The 13,588-nt window shown below is 42.1% G+C and overlaps 1 protein-coding gene across 3 annotated transcripts in view; it reads left to right on the forward strand.

Moving 5' to 3' along the window:
• Positions 1 to 790: 790 nt before the first annotated feature.
• The window catches only part of TMEM117 (transmembrane protein 117), a 449,537-nt gene continuing 436,739 nt past the window's right edge, over positions 791 to 13,588 (forward strand). The window contains exon 1 of one of the 3 annotated variants that reach the window (XM_059682637.1): positions 791 to 930. The gene's annotated coding sequence lies outside the window, so the exon portion shown is untranslated. Of the gene's footprint in view, positions 931 to 5,439; positions 5,770 to 13,588 lie in introns of those variants that run through there. The other 2 variants (XM_059682638.1, XM_059682636.1) reach the window with 2 other exon arrangements.

The raw sequence follows: 13,588 nt of genomic DNA on the forward strand, positions 1-13,588 counted from the left end.
ATTGGTTTATTTAAGAGCCTGCGGTAGCCTGAAAAGATGTGGGACTCTCATCACAAAGACCATATTACTATCTCAGTGCAGGCAGAGGTTTTCTGAGTGGGGAAGGGGAAAGCAGAACAAAGGAAACCGGCAGGGGTTGTGGCTCTCGGTGCCTGTGCGAGTTAACACAGTCTGCTCAGCTAGCCATCTCGGAGCCGGTCGGGCGTTCCATCAGCCTTCTACAGCAATTCCTAAGGATAGTTTTATTTCTCCATTTCAAATTTCTGTAGCCCTCACGGTCAGTAAAATACATACTGCCCTAATCGTATGTCACCTTGTATTGCTATTTCTGGAGACTATAAGCCATCTCTTGTCTACTCATTGAGAGCATGAGTTTCCTGAGGAAACAGACATGCTGTATCCATCTACGAAACCTCAGCACCTTGCAGCGCTTGGGATATATTTATTGATTGGGTGGTGGATTTGGTACTTTACATGAAATGAAGGCTCTTGAAGGCCAGCATATTTTTGTGTTCCCTCAAATCAAGTCGCTTCCCCCCCACCCCCCGCCTTGGGCTAGGCCTATCAAAACTTGTCTAAGTTGGTCTTTTGGAAACAGAAGAAGGAAGAAGACCATTTGTTTTAGGACAAACCAAGCAAAAAGAAAGAAAAGGTCAGGTCAAAACTGAACAAAGGCAAATTTGCCATTTAAAACCAGCAGTCAGATTCCGATGGATGAAGTCATCACCAATCTCCGTGGAACACTGCTCCCGGGAAGGCAGGCACAGGCAGTTCCTAGGCCTCTGCACATGCAAGAGCCTGTGGGCCAGAGGAGAAGGCAAGAGGCCGAGAAAGGAACTGAAGGGAGTGGGCAGTGGAGCAATTGCCCTTTCTGTCACCACAAAAGGAATTTGACAGAATTGCTGCATTTCTGCAGATGCTTCAGGACAGGTAGGTCCATATATGAGACAGAGCTGATGCTGGCCACCAAGCCGCTGATGGTTCTACTTCTGCTCTGACTGCTAGCTCACATTGTTTGCATGACTCCTTTAATTTAAAAACTGCCCAGCCCTGACCGGTTTGGCTCAGTGGCTAGAGCGTCAGCCTGTGGACTGCAGAGTCCCAGGTTCGATTCCGATCAAGGGCATGTGCCTTGGTTGCAGGCACATCCCCGGTGGGGGGTGTGCAGGAGGCAGCTGATCGATGTTTCTAACTCTCTATCCCTCTCCCTTCCTCTCTGTAAAAAATCAATAAACTATATTTAAAAAAATAAAAAAATAAAAACTGCCCAGAAAAATTCCTTTGCCCAGCCATTTGTAGGCTAAAGTGAAGGCTAGGTGAATCAGTCCTCTGGTGAAGGGAACTCTGGGACATGCAGAATATAAGCAGGGCAGGGATTAGATGAACAATAATGATGATAAAAAGAGCATTTAGGGAGAAATTAATATGTACCAGAACAAATGCTAAAAGTGTAACATAATTTAATCTCTCTACAATCTCTGAGGCAAGTACTGCTACTGTACAGAGAGGCTAAATAATTTGCTTAACATCACATCGCTAGTTTGTGGCAGAACCAGGACTCCTGACTACAAGCTCTAGTATTCCAAGCAGTAGACATGTGATGGCCACCTTTTTCTAAGCAAATCCAGGACATGTGGCCTCAAATATATTAGTGTCCATTCGGTACAATAGGACTGGATTTTTGCAGTTAGGACTTGAGGAAAATCTGACCAGTAGAGTCACTGGCCTTTAAATATCAGAAGAAAACTACTGTATAGGTCATGTTCAAATTTCTATTCTTGCCTTGTTGGAAATAAGGAAATTACACTGTTTATATTTGGAGCATGCCATTAGCATTATCCTGATTGACCTATTGGAAGTTAAAAATAATTTTGCTGGAGTCCATCAAGTCACCGATAAAAGTATTTCCTGATTGACTTGGTAGAGGTTATTGAAGCTTCCAGCTATAGTTTCCTTTGCTTTAAAAGGGTCATTTAGAGAAGATACATTTTGCTCATAATTCAAAAATTTTCACCAATTTTTGAAATGTATATTGAGCTTGTCTTTTTTTTAAACAGAGTATAACTGTATTATTAATCTATTGAAATATGTGAGATGAACAGAAAAACATCATCTCATTTAGTTATTTCTAATTATTTGTACTGTTGGGAGATAGTTTACAAAGGAATTATATATAAACAAGACACATTTTAAGCCTGTCTACAGGGTTGACTTTGTATGTGGAGGGGGAGTAGGCAGCTAGTTGGAGAATGTGATTTGAAAGTTTCCTACCTAAACTATTTTACCATTGCTCTGACATTGTCTGAAACTGTGGCTAATTTGCTGAATTCCTCTTACAGAAAATAACTGGGTTAAGACATGAATGGGATAAGTGGGAGATCTGAAGCTCTGCCATCTTGGTTTCTTCCGAGGGTTTCTATCTATACCATTTTAATTTATTTATTGACTTATTTTTATACAACACTGGTGGCCAACACGAGATGCTTAATTTCTGTGAAAAAGCAATCACCATCTGTGTACTGGCTGATACATTTTGATCCTATGGAAAGTTTTCATGGGACAGTATGTTTTTTTAATTTATTTTTATTTTTCCTTTTTTTTCTTTTTTTAATTTTGTTTTATTGCTTAAAGTATTACAAAGAGTATTATATATGTCTCCTTTTTTTTTCCAGTATGTTTTGATAGGAAGGAACAATGGTCTTTATTGAGCACCTATTATATACCTACTACTATATAGGTGTCTGTCATGCATTAGGGCACCTAACAGGTCTGTGTGGTAGTGACTGAGATGAAGAATAAGGAGAACAGTAGTCTAAATCCTGAGTAGGAACTGTTCTTAAATAGGTCAAAGGACCTACTTTGGACCCCTAAGTTCATATATAAATCTAACATCTCATGAATTCAAAGGTGAAGAAAGGCTGATCTAGGGAGTCTTATTGTCATTTTATAGTAGCAATTTGCTTAGGGTTTTAGCTCCCAAGTGGTAGAACCAAAATTCATACCAATGCTCCCTATTCCAGGTCTCCTGACTATAAAAACCACATCCCTTCCCTGGTACCTGGGGAGGAAGAAAAAGTAAGGGGTTAAAACATGGGCTGGTGCAACACATTCCCTGGCTTCTGAGCCTCCCTCCATCACGCTGGCTAGTCAAGAGATCTTGCATGAACTACTCAGTCTCTCTGTGTCTCTTTCCTCAAACGTAAACCCGGAAGTGATACTAATAGCATCTATCTCACAGGTCTGTTTCAGAGATTAAATGTTTTACTAGGTGAGATGGGCCTGGTACACTATAAACCTTCAATAAATTGAGCTTTTATCACTGAATATTGTTGACAAAGATCAAGTGTAGAGGCCATTCCTGCTTGGTCCTTCGATAGGGCTAAAATGAAGATCGTGGGTGGCTGCTATAGCAAAGGGCACACGCTTCTTGGCCAGTGGTAAAAAGGGAGCACTGATATTGAAGAAAGACTTGCCCACCTCAATATGTTTGCCTGGAAGTAGTCCTGGAAAACTACATGCTTTAAACCCCGAGAGCTGTCCAGTAAGAGCAGATTGTGAGCATTGGTTGAGTTTATTCTTAAAGTTATTATTAAAGGAAGCAAGATTTATGTAAAGAAGACAGAGATCCAAAGGTAGGTAACAAGCTCCAGTTCTGATGAGCTGAGTTCATTCTATCAGACACCCATGAAATTCCATGGAGTAGAGTGGGTTCTAGCTTTCAAGGAGGCAGAAGAGAAGCTGCTCAATAATGTTTACCCTACTGGCTTTTGAAATATGTGTTTTACTGACTGTCTTTCAATGATAGGAAAAGTGCCTTCAGTTTTTTTTTTTTTTGGGGGGGGGGTAATACACCACAGATCTCAGTATTATATTGCATTATTGATGAAGCTTTAATTTTCTTTTTTTTAGTTTCACCTGATTGAAGACTCTTTGCTTTAAATGGAGATGCAAGGAACAGATAGCCTTTGAAACCCATTTTAAACAGTAATTCTTTGTAAAATAATCCAAATTGTAATTATGAAAGCATAGTAGAATCTAACAATTAATCTGTAGGGTTAATCTGCTACTTATTGAGCCATTACTCTAACTCACTACATTAGGTATTGAGGATGCAATGGTGAGAAACTGCCCTAAAAGAGTTTATATAGCTTAGTGGGGGAGAAAAAGACGTTGCAATAAATTACAGCAAGATGTATGAAGTGTCAAAGTTAAATGTACAAAGGGCTAGCATAGGAAATAACTCTCTGGGAAAAGTTTTGAAAGCCCCATTAAAGAGAATCTTACTAAACTAAGAGTTTCATCAGATGATCACAAACTATGACTACAATGTAGAAAAAATGCAGTCATTCTTCAAGGCTAGAAAAGATGTCAAACTCGGGAGAAGTATGGCGGTGAACTCCCAATCACCCCTGTGCCAATTAGCTACGCCACAGGACTTAGCAATGGCTCTCTCCAACCCATTGTAAGATCTGCTGACATCTCAGCTCTCTCTCTTGCTACCAAGGCCACTTCTGAATCATGCCAGTCCAGGGGGAAGGGCTAGTTTTCTCATAAACTAGCTATTGTAGGCGTATATGAATTATTCCATTTCCCATTTGAGATCTACAAATCAGTGATCACTTCCATTAGCATGGAATATCAGTATGTTGGATAGCAGCTTTTTAATACATGATAAGCAACTGGTAAACTGAGGTAGCAGTTGTTATTGAGTTGTTGTGGAAGGAAACAAAGGCCACAGATATCTAAATGGAAAAGATTACTCAAGAAGGAATTGGCCAAACGTGGTCGCAGGGTCTTCCTCCCCCAAGCGGCAGATGAATCATTTGAGCACTACAGAATGATAGGCTCCTGAGAATTTCAGGCTGCAAGGCTGCAGAAACGTTAAAGATTGCTCGTGTGTGTGTGTGTGTGTGTGTGTGTGTGTGTGTACGCTTATATATCTGTGTGGTTAAATATGTGTATATACATATGTAGGCATGCATATATATTTATTTCTAAGTGTGCATTAATGTGTGTGCTATAAATATGTGTGGACATATTTGCATATGTGTGACAGACCAGACAGGCTGGAAAGTGTAAGACTTCTGCTTCTCACAGGCTCTATCGTCCCCATACCCACCCCTCCACACCACCAACACACCAAAGCAGAAAGGATGCTGTGACCTGAGGCTGCATTAGAAAGTTTGCAGCTCGCTGAGGATTTCCCGTCGGGGAACCCCATTGGTTCCCTGCAGGATGGTGGGGTTAAGAAGTCTGTCCGTTCCCCCAGGAAGACTGGGCAGCTGCTGACACGCAAGGCTGAAGCCGGCCGGCCCCCCTCTCCCCCGCCCCCTCCCAGCCCTAAGTCGTCCCCCGCCGGCCCGCATCTGCTGGCTCTGCAGGAACCGGCCAGGCCCAGGCAGGTTGGGCCCGGCGCGCACGGCCCGCGGGCTGGAGGGAGGGGAGCAGAGGGGGCGGGAGGGCGGGGGCGGCAGGAGGCGATGCCTCCAGCTGCGCAGGTGGCCGCACAGCTGGAGCCACGCCGGTCACCTGCCGGGCGCCGTCGCCCTTGCGCTCCCGCTGCCCGGCCCGCGGCCCGCGGACTTTGCGGAGGGCGCCCGGCGTAGGCGGCGGCGGGTGTGGGCCGAGCGGTATTTATAGCTCGGTGACAGCAGCGGCGGCGGAGACACCGGCGGCCCGTCTCGCCGCGCTTCCCAGCGAGGCCGCGGGCGCGGCTGAGTCCCATCCGGTCCCGGCGTGCAGGCGCCCCGAGCCCGCGCGGCCCCTTCGGTGAGTACGCGGCCCGGCGCTGGGCGCGCCCCCCGCCCGCGGTCCGGCCGCTGCGGAGCCTCCCTGCCCGCTGCCCGCAGCCCCTGCCTCCTCGTCCCGGCCGCGTATGCGTATGCGGAAGCCGCCGGGAGCCCGGCCCCGAATTCCCGGCGCCTCTCCGCCCCGGCCCGAGGATGGCGGGCTGGGAGGCAGGGTAAAGTCTGGGAGGGGGCCAAGGCCAGCCCTGCGGGGACGGGGCGGAGGAGACTGTGGGCGGAAGGCTGTGGGTGGGTAACCCTCAAACTCCTGCTCCAAGGGGGTAAGGGACGTCTCCAGGACAGACCTTGAACTTTCCTCGCTTCACTAGTTCCCAGGATAGGAATTGAGTAGAAGCCCTGTCTGTCTGTCTATCATCTATCTATCTATCTATCTATCTATCTATCTATCTATCTATCTATCTATCTATCTATCATCTATCTATCTATCAATCTATCTATCGTCTATCATCACTGGTTAGTTAAATTAACAGGTTGCAGTTATGGGTGTTCTCATGGAAAACAACAGCAACAGCACTTGAGGGTCTGGGTGTTTACTAACGCGATCATAACTAAATAAAGGTATTTGTTGATTCTCATTTTCGAAAATACCACAGGACCACAAGTGTGTTTGACCCATTGTGGTAACACTTTGGCTGCCATTATTCATTCTAAACTGAGTGTGTGTGTGTGTGTGTGTGTGTGTGTGTGTGTGTGACGGTATAGTAAACAGCACATACTTATTTTAGTATTTATGTGTGGATATAAGTCTCATGAACCAGAAGAATTTTTTAAGGAAAAGTATGTTGAATAAATGTAATTATAACAGCTATATTGTTTGAAGTTCATGGAAGGACTTCTAGAAAGATTTCAGGGTTTTGTTTTCAGAAAACAAGTTCTTCCAATTTATGGAATATAAAGAATAGTAGAATCCTTGTAAAAGCCATTGTTTGTTGTTACTGTAAAGTATTGAGTTTTTGTCATGAACTGCTAGCTCAAATTATGGATTTTGACATTTTGATGTAGGTATTTACTCCCACCCCCATCCCACCTCCATCTGATCCTTGTGATTAGAAACCAGTATTTGTCTGTTTTATTTAAATTGCTTCTTTAAACTGCCAGTCATTAAAAAAATAATTTTAGATATGAATGCATTTTATTTTATTCACTAACTCTTTACTTTCTTTGGAGTTGTATTTTAGATTCTTTACCATAAACAGATGTTGCTGAAAAGGAGGTCTAAACATTTTAAACGAATTCATTGCTGATTATTTTTCAACTTAATAATGTGAAACGGCTCATGAATATTTTGCCAGTTTAATGAAAAGTTGGCAATGTCTTTGTTAGAAGAGAACCCCACATCTACCTTGCTTGCAGGTTCTCTGTTTTAAAAACATGCATTGGTTCAGTGTTTTGTTATCCCAAGGACTGCAGGGTAAGAACGAGGGAACAAAATCACGAAAAGGTTGAAAAAATGTGAAGAGAAAGTCTAGGAAGTGATTTATGGATATGATCTTGCAAATTAGGGGACCACAAACACCATTCTGGTATCTTAGCCACTGATGGTGGTTTCATTGATTGACTTAAAAGGTTGCTTTTTATTTAAAAGGCTGTGTGGTCTCTTGTATTGGACTAAATGTAAGGAATTCTGAGTTTACTTCTGTTATTATTGATATAACCTGCATTAATCACTTGCAGTATGTACAGTGTTATGTGTCATCTCCTCATGTCTGCCTTTTCATCCCACAATTCAAGGTAATAGTTTAAGGCCTCTCCTCACTATAGGGCTGGTCCAGGCAAATATATGTTTGGTTTTTTCCTACCTTTCTGGCATTTCTCTTTTTAAAGACTTGAATATCCATTATCCAGAGTCTATTCTTTCTGGAATGGAATCTTTAGTTTTTTTTTTTTTTTTTCCTCATGCAAACTTGATCTGTTATACCACCATCCATATATTTTTATTTATTCATCCATTAGCAAATATTTATTGAGTGCCTAAGAGGTGCCAGCCATCACCTAATACTTACTACTTCCCAGTACTTCTACTTCCTTCCCAATGGTCCTTTATTTTGTATTCTGTACTTCTCAGTGCAGGGAGTACAACAGTATTATGAGTATTGACCTTGGGTCATATAGATGTATTTCTGCCAGCTGGTAGCTGTGTGACCTTGGGCACGTTATCACCTTTCTGAATCTCTATTTCTTCCCTGGAAAATCCAAAGGTTTGGTATAAGAACTAACTGGGACAATGCACAAAAAGTGCTTGCCAAGAGCCCAACACATAAAAAGTACTTACATATGTTAATTAGTATTATGTTGCCTGTATCTGCTTCAAAGGGTGTTCATCTCAGGAAATGCACTCCCCATTTCAGGAAATGGCAATTCCATTCTGGGTTTTGCCAGACCACGTCCATGTCCAGCCCATCAGTACACCTTGTCAGCCCATCCTTTCAAATGTGTCCAGAAGACAATGCATGTCCAACCATCAGGCAGAGTGGCTCTTCTGACATGTTAAGTCAGATTGTGTCACTCTCCTGCTTCCTCTCTCACAGTAGGAGAGCCCAGGTGCATAGTGTGGCCTCCAGGCAGGATCACAATCCTATGGTACCTCCCAGACCTCATCTCCTTTCATACTCCCAGGCACCCACAGCCTAGCCAGTCACACCAACCCCTGGCTGCTCCTTACATGCCCTAATCATGCACACAGCACAGGCTTTGGCAATTTTTTGTCCCCTCTGTTTGGATTACTCTCTCCCCAAATATCTCCCTGCCTCCCACCCTTCTTTCACATCTCTGTTCAAAAGTCACCTTATAATAAGGCCTTCTTCAACTTTCCTAACTCCTGATACTCCCTGTTAACTTTCTCCTGCTTAATTTTCTCCACCAACTTATAACTTTACAAAATACATAGTATTTCATTTTTCTCTGTTTAATGTCCCACGTGAGACTACAACAGGCAAGGCAACAGGGCATTGTCTGTTAGTAATTCTCATGCACAGGCCAGTACCTGTCACAAATAGACATTCTAAGTATTGAACAAATGAATGATGAATGTTATTATGAATTAAAAATTTTGGACTTCACCACTTTCTCTATATGATTTTTGAGCCTTAGTTTCAATATTTGTAAAATGAGGATAATGCTCATTCTTTGTAGAGCTGTTGTATTAAATATCCGTTAACAGTGAGAATAGCATATATAACCCGTCAATAAATGTAATAGATAGTTGATGTTATTGTCATGCTCATTTTTAATGGAAGTGACCAAGAGTCACTTGTATTTTAACAATGGTCTTCAGGGTAGGAAGTACCTGGAAGTGACCAGACACTTTACAAATGAAGCCTCCTTTAGTCTTCACTACAACCCTACGGAGAAAGTACTTTTGTTAGGATTTTACTGATGAAGAAATGGAATCTCAGAGAGGTTAGGGATTTGCCCAAGGATTTGCTAGGGAGTAGCCGAGTCAGGCAGAGCTGGGCCCTATTCCTCCCACCACCTTAGGCTGCCTTCTGCAAAGCAGATGCTCCTCATTCCTTTGAATCATCCTAATGACATTCTAATGGTGTGATTTTGCCATTGAAAACACTAAGAGGTAAATTCTGATATAGATGTAGGCTACATTTACCTTTTAAGGAAATAATAATAAATAATTTAAAACTCCATTTTCCCTTTTGACATACAATTTTAAAAATAATTACATATTAGGGATTAAATGAAATGATTGTAAAAGTGTTCCATTAACTGCAATGAACTTTACCTACATTAGTAGAATACTATAACTAGGTAATTGAAGAAAATAGCCTTTAATGTTTCCTTGTACTGATATAACTAGGGACTGTCTGAAACACAGCTGTGTGTGTCACAAAATGCATACCTAAAAAGGAAAAGTAAAGTACAGGAGGTCTTTTTCTTTTTTTAAAAAATTCTCACCTGAGGATATTTTTTCCATTGATTTCTAGAGAGAGTGGAAGGGAGGGCGGGGGTGGAAAGAGAGAGAGAGAGAGAGAGGGAGAGAGAGGGGGAGATAGAGAGAGAAAAAGAGAGAGAGAGAGAGAGAGAGAGAGAGAGAGAGAGAGAGAGAGAGAGACATTGATGTGAGAGAGACACATCAATTGGTTGCCTCCCACGCTCACTCCTACAAGGGCTGGGAACCTACAACCAAGGTACCTGCCCTTGACCAGGCATCAAACCCCAGATCTTTCGGTCCGCAGGTCGACGCTCTAACCACGGAGCAACTGGCCAGGGCTTAGTACAGGAGGTCTTTTTAAAAATTATATTTTAAAGAAATTGGATTCAAGGTGCTGAAATAATGTTCACACTTTAGGGTTAGGGTTAGGTTAGGATTAGGGTTTTGCAGAGTACAGACACAGAGTACATATGAGCTAGAAGGGGTACAGGTGAAATTTCAGACATACATACCAAGGAGCTTCAAGAATTTGGAGATGCTTTTATTTTATCCTACAATGGAGCTCTACAGTGACAATGCTCTCTCCCTGTTACCTGGTTGGCTGTTACCAGATGCTGAGACCTACACTAGCAGAGCTGTGCTTTGGGTGTGGTTTACTTGACTAATGATAATGTGTCTCTTGTATTGTACATTTGATTAGTTCATCGGGGACTTTTCCATACACATCCTTAAATATTTTTTAATATAAGTGATACACTCCATCTAGATCATACTTGTCACTGTGTAAAACCTATTCATGAGCCAGGGTCTCTGTTGGAAACATGACATTCACACTTCTGAAGTCCTTTTGTTTATAAAGACCCTAGTAAGGAAGGAAGGCCTGGTACTTTGGTTCATTGAAACAAATTATTACAATAATTTTCAGGACACTGATGCTGCCTTGGTCTGGTACCTGATCATCTTTTAACTGTTGGAGTTACCTCTAAATTATCTCCCCACTTTCATCATGCCTCATACCAATTGATCATTTCCATATTGACAGAGAAATCTTCCCCAAACCCTGCTCTAATCAAGTATACCACTTTTCTGCTTTAAAACCTTTTTTTTTTTTTTAATATTTTATTGATTTTTTACAGAGAGGAAGGGAGAGAGATAGAGAGCTAGAAACATCGATGGGAGAGAAACATCGATCAGCCGCCTCCTGCACATCTCCCACTGAGGATGTGCCCGCAACCCAGGTACATGCCCTTGACTGGAACCGAACCTGGGACCCTTCAGTCCGCAGGCCAACGCTCTATCCACTGAGCCAAACCGGTTTCGGCTTAAAACCTTTGATTCCCTATTCTCTACTGAGTAAACTGCAAAACAACACTTTTGTACAATCTTCCTTCAGGTGGCCCCAAATTTTCATTAACTCTCATAAGATACCCCCAAGCACGCTGTATTCCAGCCGCACGGAACTACTGATACATCGCTATGCCTGTGCCGGTCTCTCTCCTATGCCTTTGCTCAAAGTATCTTCCCAGGCTGAGTGTCCTCACCGCTTTCCCATTTTTCTTTGAATTCCTCTCCATTCTTAGCCTTTAATACCAGGTGAACTACTGGCTTGTAGTAAAATGTGTGGCATTTCTGAGATCAAATATAAATATTAGAGCCACCAGAGTTGGAACCCATGACTGAAGGCCTGTGGATTATCAGACAGTGTATTAAAATTTGAGCCTGTAGCTACCAATATCTTCATCACTGTTATAATGTGAGAAAGCAGAGGCTACCAAGAAATGATAGTGTCCTCTACCTCATGATGTCATTACTTATAAAAGGGAATTAAATGGTGGAGATCTGAGAGATGCAGTGTTTTCTATAAGTATCCTTGGAAAATCACAGAGTGAACATCAGTGATGCATGACCAAAGGACAATCAGATCAGCTCTACTTATACAGATGCTCAAAGAAGAACAAAAGTCTGAGCAATTCTGTAGGCAGTCATATGGTCCCCGTTCTTTCCGATCGTGCTACTACAGTCATTTTGAATAGTAATAGTAGGCTCATTTATCCAAGAAGTACTGTGAATCTTATATCGGGTGGTTTTATTACCAGGCACATTTTAGCCAACATGTAAAGGGCAAGATTTTGGAATTTATTTTTGGTGTGGAGAAGGCATAGCATAGTGTCGAAGCCAAGTAGCATGGATCTGAATTCCGACTCTGGCAGAGATTCCTTTTGTTATTTGGTACAAGTTACTGAACTCTTAAGTTTTGGTTTTAACATTTGCAAAATAACAGTATTTTCTTCATTGGGCTGCTATGAAATTTACATGAGATGTTTGTAAAGCTCATCGGCATAGTGCCTGGTACATGGTAAGTACTCACTAAATGTCAGCCTTAGTAACAGTGATAATAATGCAGAGCCTGGTGTTAAAATGATATGGTGTTGGGTGGGGACACATCACTGCTGTTACTGGACGAGTCATTGTTGCAGTTTTTGGGCTCCTCTGCTCTTCTCTTTCCATAACATTAGCCAGTGGCAGGTTGATCTGCCTTCTTCTCATCTCTCCTGAACCATGAGGGGGCTTATCCTTTGGAGGGTACCACTCAGCTACTCCAGCAGGCGTTTCTTGATAGTCCACTATGAGTTTGGCACTGAGCTGTGTCCTGGAAGTAAACAGTCCCCCCCCCCCCACCCCAGGACTTTATGATCCACGAAGGGAGACAAACACATAAACAGATCATTTCACTATGATTTGATAAGAGCCAAGATTAAAGCAAACTTAAGATAGAAACTCATCCATGGGTGCAGAATTGGATTTAAACAAATGTAAAGGGTTTGCTGACTGCGCTGTACTGGGAAGCGTAGTCTATTTGAACAGCCTTAATCCTAGATTATTAATGTTAGAGCCACCAGTGATCCTGTTGATCATAAAGATGCTTTATGTGAGCTATAGAAGAGAAAAGAGTTTTGGTGCCCTGGGTATCAGATGCCTGAGGAACGAGAAAACTGGGCTGAGATGATGAGGCAAACTTGTGGCAACCTTGTGTATAAAATCAGAAAGTGGGGATCAGAGCGGTTTTATTCAAGGTAGGCAGATTTTGAAATTGGGGACCCTGTAGAAGACATCACTTCAGCTTTGGAGTATGAGGCACGAATAAATATCAGCCATTCTTAGCATAAAATAAAAAGACTAAAAGATCAATAACAGAGCCCTGTTCCTTTGGCTAGTATTTAAGTCACTAAATCTGTTAGTGGAAATTAAGAATAAGCTGTAAATGTGATGGGAAATATTTTATTGGGAGAAGCACTTCCAGCTTTGAGGTATATTAGAAAAAACAAAGGCTAGGAATGGATTTGGATTCATATTCTGGCTCCTCTACTTCCTGGATATCTGAGCCTTTGTTTTCTTACCTGTAACATGGGCATGATAGTAGCATTCATAGCATCCCGGTAGGAATTAAAATCTCTTTCTAGTGCACGTCTGTTGCTTAATTCTATAGTTCTCTCTCTTGAAACAATATGATTACTGGAGAGGAATAGCTATCTCCAAAATTTTTTTTTAAATGTTCTAATTCAACTTGGACATATAGACATTACAATATAGCCCACAAAGCAAGATTCTGAAATTAAAAGCAACTGTAAAATAATTAAATGCCAACACTCCACCAAGCACTTATTTAAAAAGAATCAAGGTCACATGTATTCAGTATTCTAAATTCTGCTGCCTTGATTGCGTGTAGGTAGAGAGTGGGGAGGGGTTGGTGCAACTACAACAGAATTTCCCATTGGTTAGAGAAGCCACAGAGAAACCTCTTAAATGATACCCCGATCCAGTTCTGATGGCAGGTCGGCATCACTTCTGCTTCAAGACTCATTGGCTTTGAGCTGATATTGGTGTATTTTTTGTAATG

This window comes from Myotis daubentonii, chromosome 2 (assembly GCF_963259705.1).
Source record: "Myotis daubentonii chromosome 2, mMyoDau2.1, whole genome shotgun sequence".
Classification (NCBI taxonomy): Eukaryota; Metazoa; Chordata; class Mammalia; order Chiroptera; family Vespertilionidae; genus Myotis; species Myotis daubentonii.